This window comes from Zalophus californianus, chromosome 9, assembly GCF_009762305.2.
Source record: "Zalophus californianus isolate mZalCal1 chromosome 9, mZalCal1.pri.v2, whole genome shotgun sequence".
NCBI classification, from domain to species: domain Eukaryota; kingdom Metazoa; phylum Chordata; class Mammalia; order Carnivora; family Otariidae; genus Zalophus; species Zalophus californianus.
The window spans coordinates 66,122,970-66,141,712 of NC_045603.1; positions in this window are offsets into that span (position 1 = coordinate 66,122,970).

Genomic DNA, 18,743 nt, shown 5'->3' on the forward strand with positions numbered 1-18,743 from the left:
CATTACGTAGGTTATTTTTTCACTTTGTTGATAGTTTCTTCTGCTGTGCAGAAACTTTTTAGTTTGATGCAGTCTCAGTTGTTTATTTTTTATTTTGTTGCTTGTGCATTAGGTGTGATTTCCAAAAAATCACTACCAAGACCCATGTCAAAGAGTTTTCTTCCTGTTTTCTTCTAGGAGTTTCAAGGTCTGTAATTTATTTTGACTTAATGTTTGTAAGCAGTGTAAGATAGGGGACTGGTTTCATTCTGTTACATGTGAATATCTAGTTTCCCCTGCACCATTTATTAAAGAGACTATCTTTTCTCCATTTGGTATTTTTTGCTCTCTTTTCAAATATTTGTTTACTGTATATGCTTTCTGAGCTTTCAATGCTGTCCAATCAATCTATTTGTTTTTATGCTAGTACCATACTGTTTTAATTACTGCAGCTTTATAGTATAGCTTGAAATCAGGAAGTGTAATGTCTCCGGCTTTGCCCTTCTTTGTCAGGATTTCTGTAGCTATTTGTGGTCTTTTGTGATTCCATATAAATTTTAGGAGCATTTTTCCTGTTTCTGTGGAAAAAATGCCATTGGAATCTTCATAGGGATTGCCTTGAATCTATAGACGGCTTTCAGTAGTGCTGACATTTTTAACAATATTAATTCTTCCAATCCATGATCATGGGATACGTTTTCATTTATTGTGTCTTCTTACATTTCTTTCATCAGTGTAAGTCTCCAGGCCATTCCAGATTTAAGGAAACCCTATCTCTTGTTTGGAAGAACTACACAGTATTATGATTATTTTTACAATGTACCAGAATTCAGTGTGGGGAGAGGGAATGGAAAGTAGGGAAAGAGAGGGGTGGGCAAATTTTATTTTTCATTTTTACCATTCTGTTTTTTTTTTTTAATTTTTAAAATCCTGTATGTATGCACATTACTTCTATAATAATGGTGAAAATAATATTAAAATTGGATTCCAAATATTTTATGTATTACTTAAGCTACACACCAGGATAATAATTTTCTGGTATTTTGAAGGATTCATGATTTTGAGTCAAAACACCTAATTCAAGGTATGTCTTCAGACCTCCTTTAACCATAAGGCCAAGTAATGGCAGATTCCACGGAATCTTCAACATGGGGCTCAGTACACAAATGCTTAGTAAATGTCTGTTGAATCTGAATGAGCAGATGTGAGCAAAAATGATGTGTGAATCAGGGAGAAATAGCCTTAAGATCTATCCCATTAATTCAGTGTTTATAATCTACTTTTATCATGGAAACTTGGAATTTCATGGGCAAGAAAAGAGATTTGATTTAACTTCTATGCACTTGCAATGTAGGCTGTTGGATGAAATGGCAGCATGTCCGTTGCTGTATGTAATAGGATTTGGGAATTATAACCGAGGGCAGAATCAAGAAGGTCCTTAAACTTTAGTTTTGTAAGCCACCAATTTAATTAAGAAATCATGTATCTTTACAAATGCCAACAATGTTCCTCAGCTATTTCAAGTCAGACCTTGGAGAAGCACTCAAACAAGCAATTTTTTAAAAAATCCTTTCTTTTGCAGCTGCAACACAAATTAGCAAGAAGCAGAAAGTGACCTCTTAATTTTGTTTAATAGACCCCATATTCGGTTTGGTCTGATAGTCTTACCAGTCCTTCTGTTTCTCCAAATTAAAAACTGATAAATAGAAACAATAAGAATACATTAGAGAAATTCTTGCCGATTCTTAGTCTAAATATATTTTCCCAAGTCCCACTTATAAGCAACTGCAAGAGTAGGCCGGCTATTTACTTAATGACCATTAGAAGCCATCCTGACCCTTCCCAGGAAGGTCAAAGAGCAGCTTGTTATTTGGATGCCTAATTTAATTGGACAAAGGAAATTGCTTTCATCATTTTTACTTTGCCCTTCCTAATTGGATTAAATGTCAACTTTCCACGCGATGTTCCCCAACATACACTCATGTTCCTAATGCAACCAGATTAGATCAATCTGCATCTGTCTTCATTGTACTCTGGGACTGCATAAACTTTGAATACATATTTATTTTGTGGATTTCATTTCCATGTTAATTAGAATTCAGGTTCCTGGAATTTCCATTCTAAGTATGATAATCTTCTTATAGTCAGTCTGATAGAAACAGCTACCTTTGTTTATTTTATGAAAGACGGTGTTTCTTGCTCAGATGATCATTGGATATGTACTTTCTACATCAAAGATTGTGCCTCCATTCCTTCTTATAGATTTATCAGGATATATTGACTTAGTGAGAACTTTCAAACTCAATTTTATTAGGTCACTGTGTTTTTTGGAAGGCATAATGAACAACAAAATTATTGGGAAACCATACTTACTAATATACATCTCATTTCTTTTTTTTTCTACTGTAATCTTTGCTCTCTCTCCAAGTAGACTTTTTAAAAAAGATTAACTCTTTTCCTAACTATAAAAGTTATACAGGTTGGTGTGCCTGGTTAAGCATCCAACTCTTGGTTTCGGTTCAGATCTTGATCTCATGGGTTGTAATATTGAGCCCGGAGTCCAGCTCCACACTCAGCAAGGAGTCTGCTTGAAAATTCTCTCCCTCTGCCCCTCTCCCTTCTCTCTCTCTAAAAATAAATATGTAAATCTTAAAAAAAAAAGTTATACATTCAAGTGCAGAAAATCTAGAAAATAGACAATTCTACTATTGTTAACATTTTGATGGCTTTTTTCCCATATACATATAATAGATTTTTGCAAAATGTCATTATTCTAGGTAGATAAATATGATTTCAGTCCCAAAATGTTTTTTTTCAACAACCATCCTTCTAACCTAATCAAGAATTTATTAGACAATCAGGGTGCCTGGCTGGCTCGGTTCGTAGAGCATGAGACTCTTGATCTCAGGGTTGTGAGCTCGAGCCCCACGTTGGGTATAGAGCTTACATTTCAAAAAGAGAAAAAAAAGAATTTATAAGCAATAAAATAAAGCAGATTATTCAATCCAACATCAAACATATGCTAAAGATTTAGTATATTACCATACGCCATCCACTTTCCTCTCTGATGGGTAAGAAGGGCAGAAAAATAAGTAAGACATATCCTTGCTTTGAAAAAGTTTGTAAACTGCAGAAAAAAAAAAAACCCAGTCAAATAATTGTAATATAAGGTACACTGTGATAATAATATTAACCATTTACTGGGCACTAAGTATAACCAGGTACTTCTATTCTTCATAACACCTCTGTGATGTGGGGACTATGACTCTCCTCATTTTACAGATGAAGAAACAGGCCGAGAGATGTTAGGTGTTGTGCCCCAAACTACACAGCTAGTCAGTGATAGAACTGGGATTTGAATTTAGCAACAGGGTTTCAGCCAAGCCCTCCATCACTGTACACCACCACAGGAGAGCACTTCAATGATAACATGTCTTCCATGTATAGGAATACATAAAACTCTCTCAGAGTCTTCTTGATATGAAATATAGATCCATGTATCCCACAGGGTCTTGCTAGGGTAGCTCACTTTCTTAAGAGAAGGGACCAGTAGTAGAACATTCATCACTGAGCCTGTAGGTCTAAGAAAGAGTTACAGTAATGGAAAGGATAAGAATGTCAAATAGTCTGGTATTTTGCCACATGCAGGGTCTGGGGTAATTTTTGCTGAGATTATAGAGAGTGAGCACAAGGCAGTTTTACCATTGGTCTGTGCCCAGGGCACACTCCAAGCCCCCCCGCCCCCCCCGCCAAGTGCACAGTGGTAAAGGAGATAGGGAGTCATGAGGTCCACTATTATGTATGGGCTTCCAGGGACGATGTCTCTGATGAGGTACCATTTGAGCAGAGAGCTGGGGAAAGAGAGAGAACGAGCCACGCCACTCTCTGGGGAAGAGGACTCCAGCAAGTGCAAAGGCTCTGAGGTCAGAATGTGGCTGGTGTGTTCAAGGAATGGCAAGAAACCAGGTGGCTGAAGCAGAAGAAGTGAAGGGGTTACAAGAGCTGATGAGGTGAGAGGAGCAGCAAGTTGGGAGGTGGGGGAGGAACACATGACCGTTGGAGGCATGTAGTATCTGTTTCTACCACATTCCTTTACACTAGGTGACACGAGCTCTGGCCTGGTGAGATTACACTGGATTTCCTATTGGAAAATTTTGTTTGAATTAAATAGTTCCCGCTCAAGAGAACTCAGTTTTCCAGCAGAGAAATTGAGAATAATAAAGCCTATCTCATGGGCCATTGTGCTTATTAAATTAAATAAGGTAATATTTGTGAAAGCGCTTTGTAATCCATAAAGCACTGTGATACAGACTACTCTTTGTTTTTGCTGTTGATGTTAAGTGGTCAGGGGAGTGGAGACAGTCTTCAGCTGAGTGCTCCAGATCCTGTGGTCCTCTTCCTTCATGCCCCATCCATTGCTTTCCAGCGCCTCCTTCCCCCCCGACCCCCGCCACCCCACAGTCTCCCCTTCAGGAGGAGGACTTGGTGAGCGCAATCAGATAAGCACGCTTCTCATCAGAATGACAGGAGGTATGTAACCACCCATGGTGATAACGTTTTAACCAAGCTAAACAGTATTAAGATAACCTTCATTTGCAAATATGATGAGCAATATTATAGGGTTCAGTTCTGGGGGGGCAGGCAATGAAGCTGAAGATCATTATTTCCACATCTAACATTAGCATCTGGAAAATACAGTATATCTATAAAATGACAATGTCAAAGATACCCATTGTGTGTGTGTGTGTATGTGACACCAGCACCCACACAAGACAGGAATCACCTCAGAGAGTAGAAAGGAAGACGTTGTTCTCTGGTCATACCAGATGGACATATCGGAGTGTGTGCCACATAGCAGACCAGGCTACCATGACATCATTTGTTGAAATTACTGACAAAGGTCATTGGATAATATCTGCTAACCTGAAGGAAAACATGAGTTGTCTTTCCATTCTTTTTCTCTTTCACAGGTCAGAAGAAAGCGTTCTTTGCCTGAAGAAATACTCCCTTATGTAAATCAAGCAGGAAAGGTGGGGATGGAAGGAATAAATGTAAGAGTCAGAATTCATCCCAGGAGATCTCGAATGACATCTCCCTTACATTCCCTATTTATTTCTGCCTCCCAGTCATTTACTAGGAGTCTTGGCTTCCAACAGACCTGGGTTTGAATCCTTATGTGCCAGGGACCTGTGAGGTCTGAGGCAAGCTCCTGAACATTTCTAAATTTCTGTCTTCTCATTCAGTAAGCAAAGACAACAGAGAGCTCAATCTGTAGGTCTGTAGTGAGGATTCAATGAGAAAATGTATGTCAACTAGGGTGCGGTGTTGGGCATGTAGCCAGTATTCAATAAATGGTAGCCATTTGTGTTACAACTGAGAGAAAATTACTGAGCAAGTTTTATCAGAGGGAAAAAGCATTTAAGAATGAGGGAAAATCAGTCAACTTTAAGAATCATTGTTAGTTTCCTAGGATTCATCTAACATACATGCATCTGTTATAATGCTTAGTCTATGTGAACTTAAAATAAGTTTATTCAATATAGAGCGTTTCAGAATACATTTGGTTTTAAATTTCATGATATATTAAGATTCAGGAAAATGTGAATTATTATTTAAGAAAAGCATGCATCATAAAATTTAAATGATAATATTAATATTTTTAAAGTAAACACGTCTTTTTTTTACTACCAATAGAAATAATTTTTCTCCCTACAACAAAATCTTATTTATATGTAACCATAAGTAAATGAAGAATACATACCACATAAGTAAAATTCCCAAATTACTAAAACCAAACCCTGAAACATAAAAACTTTAAAAATATTTTTATGTTATTATATCTATTATTTATGAAGACACAGGCATATATATAATATTTTATTTAGTTGGCCATTTGGACAATATTCCTAATTCTTAGTATTTTCTCACTGACTTTGGTTCATTGACCTGGACATCAATTATTGCACAATGCTGAAATAGGAATTGCCCTCAGGAGCTAGTAAAGCTCCTAAGGTAGAAATTCACCAATCCAAATGGCCTTGCACTGAAGAATTTTTCAAAAACTACAATTCAAATTCCTTTTAAATACTTTTGGGAAGGAAAAACTTTTCCTTGACCCTCTTAGGGTCCCTGGCTGTGCCTGAAGATTAAACTGACAAAGACAGAAAAATAGAAGAAAATCATACAAATGTGTTTAATGTAAGTTTTACGTGACACGAGAGGCTTCCTAAGGAAATGAAGACCCGAAGAAAAGGTTAAGCCTGGGCATTTTTTATACTAGATTTAGTGAAGAGGAGTAAGTAATGGAAAAATGTAATAGGACAAAGAAGATGAGGTAAGGGCAGTAAACTGGGAGAAATTAGCAAAGTCTGTTCATTTGGATTCCCTCCATCTTTGGAGATGAGGGTGTTCCTTTCCTCCAAGTATAGGGAGGGGACCTCTCACAACCTGCTTCAGGGGCAAAGGGGGGTCAGAGGGCCCTTCCTGTACCTGTTGTTTCTCAAATTCCTTCAGCTTAAAATATTCAATATGCCAAGGTACCACATTTTGGAGTAGCAGTTTCTGAATCCTGTTGTTTGCCAACAGGGTTGTATGCCAACTTCTTTTTTCTCTGGGCAAAAGAAGGGAAAAGTAAACTTTTTTGAAAGACAAACGGGAAAAGGGAGCTGCACAGTGCCCCCCCCCACCCTGTTGCCGTGTTCCTCAAGGTCGTCACCCTTCCATACCAGCTTCTTGAATCCAGAATTCAAGGATGATGATGTGCCTTCCAGAGCATGCCCAGTTCTCATTTCTGAGCTCCCTCCAACCCAACTATTTAGAAAGGCCTTTTCCTGTGCAGAAGATTCCCGAACACGGAATGAAGCTGGATGAGGGAGGATTCTGACTTTCTTTCCAAGCCTTAGAATCCTGCCAATGTGGAAATCTGAACTGATAATCCTAGGCCAGCACGTAGCATTTCCGTGACCATAAACTACTACTATCATTAGTAAAGTGCTTGTGGCTTTTTTAATTATAGCAACATAGCAGGTAGTCAATGTGTCTTTGTTGAACTGAGTTAGAGGGTGATCTTCCTTTTCATAAAAAGGTCAATAAGAGAATACCAGGAACACTTTACTATAGATATTCAACAGTTTAAATAAAATAGACTAATTCCTTGAAGAATACAAAATACCAAAACTCAGTCAAGAAGAAACATATATTATCTTATAATTATTAAAGAAATTAAATGTACAGTTTAAGAACCTCTGGAAAAAAAAGTCTCCAGGCCTCGATGCTTTCACTGGAGACTTTTACCAAACAATTAAAGAAGAAATAACACCATTCTACATAATCTTTTCTAGCCAGTAAAAAAGGAGAAAACACTTTTTAATTCATTTTTTGAGGCCCATATCACACTGATACCAAAATCAGACAATGATAATACAACAAAACAAAACAGCAGACCAGTATCCCTTATAAACATAGATATAAAATCCTGAAAACAAAGTTAACAAGTTAAATCCAGCATTATTTTAAAAGAATAACACACCAAGACCAACTGGGATTTATCTCAGGAATGCAAAGCTGGTTCAATATTCAGAATCAATCAACACAATTCACCATATTTTTTTTCAGACTGTTGCTGTGTTTTAAACACAGCATATAACGTGATACTCAAACACCATTCATAAGCCTGTGTCACTGATTTCAGATGGGAGCCAGGTACAGGTATAAATAGCTTGTGTATGTCAAACAGAAGAAAAGACGGGAAGTTTGGGGAATAAGGTGGAAATCATTGTGCCCAATTCAAACATAAAAAGCTCAGGCTTGTCATTATTTACAACTCTTTAGAACAACTCTTTCCCAAAAAGAGAGCATGTCAAATGGAAAATTCTAAATAAGCTGCTGACGTCCTCATGTTGAACTAAACAGAACGAATGATGCGGCATCATAAAATGAGGCTATAATTATGTGGTCTCACTTCCTGGCCGCAGGAAGCACTCGGTACAGAGCAGACACTGCGGGGTTTTCTGGACTCGGAACTGTTTTGAGGTCCGTAAGAGAAGGCAGCTTTGACAATGTTGACCAATCAATTTGCGATAAATGATTCTTGATAGTTTTGGATTGATGGCAGAGGAATAGTTTGTGGTGGCAAAGAACTAACACTTCGAACATGTAAATGTTTTAAAAAATCATTTTTCCTCCTGCTCCCCAACTCCCCTGTGACTTTGGATGTAACTTACGACCCAGGTGAAAAACACATGGTCAGTATCAATTGACAAACCTCAACATCTATGCATGATAAAAAAATATTTTTTAGCAAAGCAGGACTAGAAGGAAACTTCCTCAAACTGATAAAGGGTGTCCATAAAAACCCATGGCTAACATCATACTGAATGGGGAAGGACTGAAAGTTTTTCTAAGATCACTAACAAGACAAATGTAATTTTTAGGGGTGTGTACTTAGGTGGTGAAACTCTAATGCAAAGCAAAGAATTATTCTTCAAGCCAAGCTAGTGGTAACCGCTGGGAAGGGAAGAAGAGAGTAAGGCGTCTTCTGGGTCCTGGCAACAGTCTATTTCTTGACCTAATGGTGGTTTCATGGTGTTTACACTACAACAATCTGTTAAGTTGTATATTTGTTTTATGTGCTTTCTATATTTGCATATATTTCCCAGTAAAATGTTATAGACGAAATGAATATTTTCAGAAATTTTAAATGTTAGCTTCTTTAGAAAAGAATAATTTAACACCTTATTCCTCATAACTCCCTATGCTTTTAATATGAACACTAACAGTTAATAAATAGTTGAAATAAAGAATTGCCCTCTTGAGCTTTTATGGCAATCAAACCAAAATCGTGGTTTTAACCCCTAGGCCTGGAACTTGCTTAACTTAGTTATGGTTTTCTCGGCTGCTAAGTGAGCGGGGGTGGAGGGGTTGGGGGCGGTACGGGGGAGTGGGACAGCTCCCAGGGTGTGACCCCCGCCCCCTGCACTGGGCAGAACACAGGGGCATTAACCAGCAGTCTCCTTATACTGTTCTCAGCTTCATTCCAAACCCTTCTGATTGAAAAACAATGTCAAAAATTGGCCTTAATTACCTACAACCTTTTTATATAAGATCCTTAGAAGATTATTTATAGCAAAGCCATTTAATATCATTAAGATAATTCCATGTGCATTTAAAAAAATCTTATTTTAAGTTCCAGTGATGGCTCAAAATGTCTTTCCTAATTTTTTAGATTTCACTTGCTTAAAATAGTGCTGAAAATAAAAATTTGGAACAAGGGGCTAATAGAAATTAAAAAAAAAAAACAAGCATGGATAGAAATCTAAAATGAGTAAAACTCCCATAACAAAATCCACACTTTAATCAGTACTATGGAGAAAACATAAAGCCATGTAGGCAGGCTTCAGCAAAAGTGCATATAATAACCTCAAATCGTTTTTTCCAGAATTGGAAAAAGTGACTTAAGACTTGAATTTTGGATTTTTATTATGAGTACTCATCTACTCTAAAATTTAAAAAAGTTCTTACTTCGGGAGAGACCTGGGCGTTTTCTAAAGTATATGAGTAGTAGCCTATCTCTGGGTTTTATTCATGATAAACGTTTAAATGCATAGGTCGTAAAAAAGTAAAATTCCCTTCTTGATGATTCCTGTTCATCTTTTCGAGGCCTAGAAAGTAGTTCCTCATCTATTTCTCACTCCCCCAATTAGTCTCATTCATTTACTTAATAAATATGGAGCATCTGTAAAACACTATTTTAGGTTTATATTAGAAAACAAAGCAGACACCATTTCCTGCCCTCGTGGAGCTTGTCTATACAGGAAGGAGACAACAAGCAAAATTAATAAGTATGTTGTTGTATGATATATTAGAAAGTAGTAAGGGCCATGGGGGAAAACTAGAGCAGTCTATGAAGGTCAGTCGTGCCAGGACAGGGGCTGGGAGGTGGGGACTTCTGGCAATGATAAACAAGGTGATCAGAGCAGAACTCATCTGAAGAGTTGGCATTTGAAGAAGATGCTTAACAGAAGGGAATGAGTAAACCATGTAGAGATTTGGAGGAATAACATTCCAGGTGAAGGAAATGGCAAGGGCAGAGGCTCTGGGTGTAGATGATGTGTAGATATGGTGCATCTACACCCCGTACACTCAGCCATTCTGGGTGGCTGCCGTGTTGAAGGAGCAGCACGGAGTCCACGATGGCTGGAGCAGAGGGGGCAAAGTGGGACAGCAGTCAGAGATGGAAGGGGGATCTTGTGTGGCATCGGAAGGACTCTGCCATCCACTCTGGATAAGATGGGAGCCATCGGAAGGTTCATGGTCTACTTGGGTTTTGACAGGACCGCTCTGGCTGCTGTACAGAAGACAGACTGTAGGACACAAGGATAGAGGCAGGATGACCTGTTCAGAGGCTATTACAGTAATCCTGGTGGGGTGTAATGGTGTTTGGACCACAGTGTAACAGTGGAAGGGGTAACAAGCAGTCAGACTTCGGATGCACGCTGAAAGCAGGATTCCCAGTGGAAAGGTAGAGCTGTTATCCACTGACATGAGGAAGAGTATGGCTAGAGGAGGGATGGAGAAGATTAGTTCAGTTTCTGACATGTCAGAACAAATATCTACATGGCTTATTTATTTATTTATTAATGTATTATTTATTTTTATTTAAATTCAATTAATTCCAGTAGTATAGTTAACACACAGTGTTATTAGTTTCAGGTGTACGATGCAGTGATTCAACACCTCCATACACCACCTGGTGCTCATCACAAGTGCCCTCCTTCAGCCCCATCCCCTATTTCACCCATTCCCTGCCACCCACCTCCCCTCTGGTAACCAACAGTTTGTTCTCTATAGTTAAGAGGTCGTTTCTTGGCTTGTCTCTCTCTCTCTCTCTTTTTTTTTCCTTGGCTTGTTTGTTTTGTTTCTTAAATTCCACGTGTGGGTGAAATCACATGGTATTTCTCTTTCTCTGATTTACTTTGCTTAGCATAATATACTCTAGGTCCATCCACATTGTTGCAAATGGCAAGATTTCATTCTTTTTTGTGGCTAAATAATATTCCATTGTGTATACACACCACTTCTTCCTTATCCATTCTTCTATTGATGTACGCTTGGGCTACTTCTATAGTTTGGCTAGTGTAAACAATGCTTCTATAAACAAAGGGTGCATGTATCTCTTTGAATTAGGGAGGAACATTCTTATCACAGGAGACTAGAAGTCAACCTCAAAATGGATCTGTACAAGCAAACCATCTAAAGGGACCCTCATCCTCTTAGTTTTCCCTTTACATTTCCTAGTCACTTTCCCATGGTTAACTGTCTTGTCAGTTCTCCACAAATATATTGTTTCTTTAAGAAGTATGTACATTGTCAGTCCTAAATGCTTCTTTGGGTCTTCATTTCCCTTCAGACTCCCATGTGCACATAAAAATAGTAAATAAAATATGCATGTTTTTCTCCTGTTCACTTGTCTTATGGCAACTTAATTCTCAGACCCAGGTGCAGAACCTAAGAAGGTAGAGGAAAGGTTTTCCTCCCCTACATTACATTATGTATTCTGTATGTTAGGACCATCCCTCCCCTCTCTTTCCTTTCACAAATATTCTTCAGTGTACTTGCTTGTTGTGACTCCAGATGAAATTTTAAGAGATTTTGCCAAGTTCCAAAAACTGTAAACTAGAGATTTGGCCTAGAATAATTCTAAGTATATAAGTTCATATGGAAACTACACATTATTCTGTTTGCCATTCAGTATCTTAACATATCTTTTCATTGATGGAAATCATTTTTTCTCTCTCTGTAATTTTATAATTTCCCTCATACAGGGGCCTCAGATTTCTTTTTCTTCCTTGGGAATTTGGCTTTGGGGCTTGTTAGTGTTATTTCAAATGTGATCCCTTTTTTCTCCATTATAATTTTTAATTAGTAAGTTTCTGGTCTGCTGGAAAGCTCTAGACTTTTGTACATGAGGCTTGTATTTATTCTCTGCCACTTGCCAAGGACCTCCCATGTTCCAGGCCATGTGCAAGTGCTAATCTTCACAATAACTTTGAGGAAACTGAGGTTAATGAATGTATTATTGTAAAAGTTTTTCAGTTGATTCTCTGAAGCTTTCTCTCTATGTAATGACATCATCTACACAAAATGATAACCTCGTCTCTGTCTTTTTAATAATTACATTTTTTATTTCCTTTCTTTGCCATCTCTTAGGGCAAATGGAACATCATTTAAACCTCTTTTAATGACTCAGGCACATCATTACGGAGACTGGCAATGCTAACAAATTATGGGCTATTTCGTCCCTGCTTGAAATTGATGCCACTGATGGTGTTTTCTCTCACATCTGCTTACTGGACTCTAGCTGCTCTACCTCACCTATTCTGTAGTTCTCAATAGAATAAATAATAAACCATTAAATTGGTACACTTAATTTTAGATTACCTTCCAGGTTGTATGGTTGGAAGCTTCCATTGGAAAGTGGTGTTCCTGACAGCTGTTCGGTGTTCCGACACTTCCCTGCTTATTCTAAACGGTGGAGGTCATCGAAAGCCTGCCTCCTGGACAAGAGAATACTCCCATACAGTGAACTTTTATTAAAAAATCACCAGCATGCTAGTTAGGGGATAAGGAGTCCCAGTTTTATTGACTTGCAATATATGTCACTTCTGCCCTCTGGGTCTCATCTATAAAATGGCTGGGAGTATGACAATATTAATATTGCCTGTTTCTAGAAATATAACATCACAGTTTTCTAAACTTTTTTAAAAAGATTTATTTATTTATTTATTTATTTATTTATTTATTTATTTATTTAAGAGCGGGAGTGGGGAGGGGCAGAGGGAAAGAGAATCTCAAACAGACTCCTTACTGAGCATGGAGCCTGATGTGGGGCTCATTCTCAAAACCCGGGGATCATGACCTGAGCCAAAATCAAGAGTCAGACACTTAACCAAATGAACCACCCAGGCACCCCCACAGGTTTCTAAACTTTTAACACACATTATTTCATTTGTTCATTCAAATAAACTTTTGAAGTGTTCAGGCCAGGGACCATCATTCCCACTTTAAGATGGGAAAACTGAAGCCCAGGAGACTAAGTTATATAGACTAACAGAGGTTTCTAGAGTTCGAGCCTGAGCTAGAGACTTGGTCTGGTGTTTTCAAGTTCACTGCGCTTTCTTCTACCCCGTGCTTTCCACATGCACAGGTGCCTTAAAATCTATCTAAGCGTGTTCCCTTAATATTTCTAGTTAGCTGGTAAACCTACTGTTGATAGATTCCTGTCAGGTTTGCTGGGGGATAGGGAGCACATTGTCCCTTATCCTCCACCACCAGCACTCTAAACGGGAATACTCCCAATCTCAGTATAGACTCTTCCCTGGGAGCAAACTAATTCCTTATTCCCAGGGCCTGGCTTCTGGTTTTACTGAGAGGGTGCATGTGAGAGCTTTAGGGCCAATTGCAAAGGTAGAGGGCACAGTGCCCAAGACTGTCCTCACTTCTGACACCAATGTAAGTTCAATGGGTCCCCAAATCACCATCTGGTTTGGTGTTTTCTAGAAAGACTCACGGGACTCACTGAAAGCTGGTTTACCCACAGTTATGCTTTATTACAGGGGAAAGATAGAGATAAAGGTCAGCCAAAGGAAAAGACACAGAGGACAGAGTCCAGGAGGGTTCCAAATACACAGCTTCTTTGGCTGTGCCTGAAAGGCGCTGCAGTTCTCCAAGGGAAAATGAGCCCACCCCGCATTGGGGGCTTTCACCCAGCAAGAGGAGACGTGCTGTATGACATCAATGTGTGACAGTTCGCACAGGGTCTTGCCAACCAGTGAAGCTCACCTCATCTTCAGCGTTCGATTTTTCTTGGGGTTCCATTACACAGGCATGAGAGACTGACTGACTGATAGCACGTTATTGACCTCAGTCTCCAGGCCACTGATACTAGAAGACCCAAAGCCTTGGCCCCAAGTCATGTTGTCAGTCTTTCTGGGGTGGCCAACCCCCCATCTAAATCACTGCTCCCAGAAGACTCACACCAGAGGTCACCCACTAGCAGCCAGGAACAAAGGTCAGACCTCTTCAGAGGGTGGTTAATTCTTCACCCCACAGTGCAGCTGACATTTCTTTGCTTCCTGTGTAGTTAGGAAGAGAGCTCAAGAGCTTCAGCTCAGGGGTGCAGACTTTTTGAAGAGAGAGTTCGCTTTGGCTGTGCCTGAAAGGCACTGCTCTTCAGTTCTCCAAGGGAAAATGAGCCCACCCCGCATTGGGAAACAGCCCTTAACCAATCAGCAGCACTAACAGCATTCTCCAGGAGGCCTCAGATCTCTAATCAGCAACTTGAATCATGCTGTGGAAATTGCCCTTAATGTGTCATCCAAATTTTATGTAGCCCCCAAATGTTTCATTTAAATGTAAAACAAAGATAACAGAGTGTATCCTAGTGAAATGTGTCCCTCTTCGAATCAGGTTGCTCTTTCCCTAGCACTCAAAATTCAAACCCTGCTGAGAAGTTACCTGGCATCACCTTCCCAGCCAGCAAAACTCCGATCAGAGAAAGCCAACTATTTTTGAAATCTTTCTTCAGAGCATTTCAAATACAGTGCCAGTCAATGACCAAGAACCTCCTTGGGGACAGGCACTAGACTCGCTGTGGAGAATACAGAGGCATATCAGCGGTGCATCCTGCCCTTTGGGATCTGACAGTCTCGAAGGGCAAGGAGATGCCCATGCCAATAACCCAAGGCAGGTGGGAGAAATGACACCACACAGACTTAAAGGGAAAGGAGATGAGAAGTTTCTTCCTCAGAGTCTGAGACATAGGCCCATGTCTTGTCCTTTCCAAGACTGAGAAGACTTTTCTCTGTGACCTAATCCTGGAACATCTGTCTTACTTTGAAGTCTCTTTTTGGAAACTCCAGCCAAAAAGTCCAATATGGAGCAATTCCATTCATTGGAATGCATTTCTACCAGGCGTCAGGTTTTCTTAGCGATCCCCTTCCTCTAGGCCTCTCAGGGAGTCAGCACGGCTTGTGGAGGAGGGCACCCGCAGAAAGGCGACATGAGAGCTCAACTGAAACGCTGGAGCTTTGTCAGTGGAGCCACGTCTTGGCCTTGAGCTTTGGAGAGTCGTGACAGACAGAGAAGTTTTGTTTCCGGGAAAACAACACCAAGCACCGAGCAGTTAGCTGAGACACTCCCTTCTCTGCTGGCTTAATGAATGATAAAATTAAGTTCACGGGTACAGTGTGAATTGTCTTATTTACTAAATTTCCCATAGGCATTTCCATATTGAATGACCTTTTTAAAAAGCCAAGAAACGGTTTCATTTTTTTAGTAATATTACATGTGGTTAGGGTGAGAATGGAATGGGGCCAGGCGGAGCTACTGCTAATATTAAAAACAAGAGACTCAGAAGCCCTGTTTTAGTCCATATGCAAATTTTAAGAAGTCACTTAGCTGCTACCCCCTTTTTCCTATCTGTGAAAAATAGCCCCCGGCCCAGGCCACCTACCCCACACCCACATGAACTGTGTATGTGGCACATCAACTTTCCAGTACCACAATTTCCATTTGGACCAGTCTCAGTTCCTAAAGGGCTGACAGCAAGTTTCCCCTCCCATGGCCTCTAGCTTCCAAGGCTGGGGAGCCCTCCTGCATGCTCAACCTCGTAAACCGACCAGTTCCTACCACCACCTGATCTTGTTCCCCTCCACACCCCAGTGGGACACATTCTTACCCATGTCAGTGCCCTCCAGCAAAAACCACCAGGAGCACCCCTACACAACCCATGGGTGTTTCAGTGGGGGGCGGGGAGGGTGTTAAAAAAGACCCACAGGACATAGGCTTGCACGTGCTGATTTTGGGGAGTGTTCAAGGAAGCAGGGCTGTGCTCTAGATTGGGTAGTATCAGGAGGCTGGCTCATTCTCTGATTGGTATCTTTAGAAATGTTAGGTATAGGGAGGGCAGACTAGAAGGAAACCAGGGGTGTAGTTGATAAAGAAAGAGCCATCCACCATATCAGCTGGGAGAGATGTTTGGTATCGTGACGTGGACAAGGTTCAAGTTTTGTCTGTGTTCAGATATAAGTATGAAGTGGTCTTGTTTTTATCTTGATCCATCATGATCACAGAGTGGCTTTGTCTGATGCTGAGATTCCCTGAAATTGTTTCCTTCAATAGAAGAGCACTGAGACTTTGCTAGTGGTGCCAAGCCCTCTCAGCGTAATGCCAAGTCTGCAGTTACAGCACCAGCCCTGCAGTTTTCCTTCTCAGCCAGGAGGTCTCCTTGCTCTCTGCTCAAGTCATGCCCATCCTTAGCCCTGGGATGAGGGGGAGGCAGAAGACGCAAGAAGTGCACACAATTTAAGGAGGCATCCACTCTCAGGTACTGGCCATGTCCTTGCATGACCCCAACAGGGAGTGGTTCCTTATGTCTCATGCCTCCCTCTCCTACCTTGCCTCACCTCTGTCCTCGTCTGTGAAGTCCTCCACCCTTCCTTCTTCTTTCACCCTAAATCCTACCCAGACCAGATTCAGACATACTGAGACCACTGATGGCATTCAGGACTCATACCTCAAAATACGTCACCTTAGCCTATTGGGTATTTTAAGCTGAAGGAGTTTGAGAACATGGCAGAAGCAGGAAGGTCACTCTGACCTCCTCCCCATCTCAGCCTTCTTCCCTGAAACAGGTCATAAAGTCCTCCTGTGAGAGGTGCCCTTGCTACACCCAATCCCTGGAGGAAAGGAGCATGCTTATCTCCAAAGACAAAGGGATGCCAGGAAGAATCCTAACAAACAGGACTTGCTAGGTTTCCCCAGTTTGCTTCACTTACCAGATACTCCTTGCCCTGTCATATTCCCCCATGACTGTCCACTCTCCAACCAATGTGGCATAAAAGCACACAAGTCTAACTGCTCCTTCAGGTCTTTGTTTCCTTATGAAGTCTCCCGTGTCAGGTAAGACTTACACTAAATAAATTCGTGTGCGTTTCTTCTGTTTATCTGTCTTTGTCAGTTTGATTTTCAGACCCAGCCAGGGATCTTAAAGAGCATCGAGGACAACTTTTTCCTCCTTTATCCCCATATAGCTTTCACCTCCCTGACTGTTAATGCCCTCATGCTCATCACTCCCACACTGTAGCTCTTCATTATTTGCTAATTGTTTTTTGTGGATTTCTTTGTTTTCTCCAATTGTACTACAGATTTTAGCCTAAAAGGTTCTTTCCCATCATTCATGTCTCAACCTAACTGGCCCCCTGAGAGAGGACCTCCCAGCCCACCCTAACTAAAATACACCCAGCTCCATTCATCCTTTCTCTTTGCCTTGGTTTGTTCTCTTCATTCCTTGATCACTCTCTGACATGATTTTAATTTTAAGGTTATTTTCTGTCCCCGCCGGCCACTCCAATATTAGTACCAGGAAGACAAGTATTTCGTCTGTCTTGTTCATTCCTGTATCTCCAGGGTCTTGTCATGTTTATGTTTTTGACAGTCAATACGCATTTACTGCAAGCCCATGCATGAGGTATAGTAAGTGTCCTGTGTATACAGGGGCAAGGGAGGGATGTTGGAATAGAAACATAGGGGCGCCTGGGTGGCTCAGTTGGTTAAGCGTTTGCCTTTGGCTCAGGTCATGATCCCAGAGTCCTGGGATCGAGCCCCCGCATCGAGCCCCGCATCGGGCTCCCTGCTTAGCAGGGAGCCTGCTTCTCCCTCTCCCTCTGCCTGCCTGTCTGCCTACTTGTGATCTCTCTCTCTCTCTCTCTGTCAAATAAATAAATAAAATCTTAAAAAAAAAAAAAGAACATAGAATCCTTGCCTTCCTGTGGTTTACAATCCAAGTGCGTCGGCACTTGAATGGTTTTGGATTAAGCAAATAGGTGTTAGCAGATGTTCACATATATATACTGCTAATTGATGCCCTGATTGCCAATCATTTAAAAAATCTAATGGTCCTATTCGGACTATTTAAGTGGCTACATACAATTAGTAATTAAACTGCACTTTAGAAAAGGGAGTTTTGAGATTGAGAATTTTCTTTGCTAATTTTCCTAAATTCATACAATTTTAGATTATAAATCAGTGAGGATTCCATGCAGGGTTAAATTCCTGTTTCAACTCTCCCCTGAAGAGTTTTAGGCGATGTGGCCGGAATGGAAATAACAATAATCGTTGGGGGAGGGAGGGCTGTCAAATAAAAATTTCATTTGTTTGTTTAGGTCCTCACTTTCCTATTATTGTCTGGTGTGACTTTTTATAGTTGTTTATGATGAGGGAACTTTCATTTTCATCAGCTGACCTTGACCTTTATACTGGTTCAGTTCAGCTGCTATTTATCAGGTAAATGTGTACAGAGTTCACAGCACCAAACTAAGCAGGAGCCAAGCCATAGATTGTCTAATGCTTCTAGAATAAGGGGCGACACCAGAGAGGTGCCTCTTTATATTTTAACCAAATGATTTTTTTGCCCTTTGAATTATCTCCTCAATTACTTAGACTTTAATGGCATTCAGTATCTGTGTGTGGAAATTGGATGCAGGTATTTCTGAGGTGTGAGAAATCTCACCTATCTGCTTCGGTTTAAGTGGTTCTAGATTGCAAAGTGCTGGATAGGGCTGTTATTTATACAAAACAATCAAATGAAACTCTCTATATGCATAAAAACAGATCTGGAAAGCTACCTAAATGCCCTCTGGGTAAGAAGCAGGATTTGGGAAAGAGAGTCAAGGCAGACTTTGGCTTTATCTGTACTGTTTGTATTT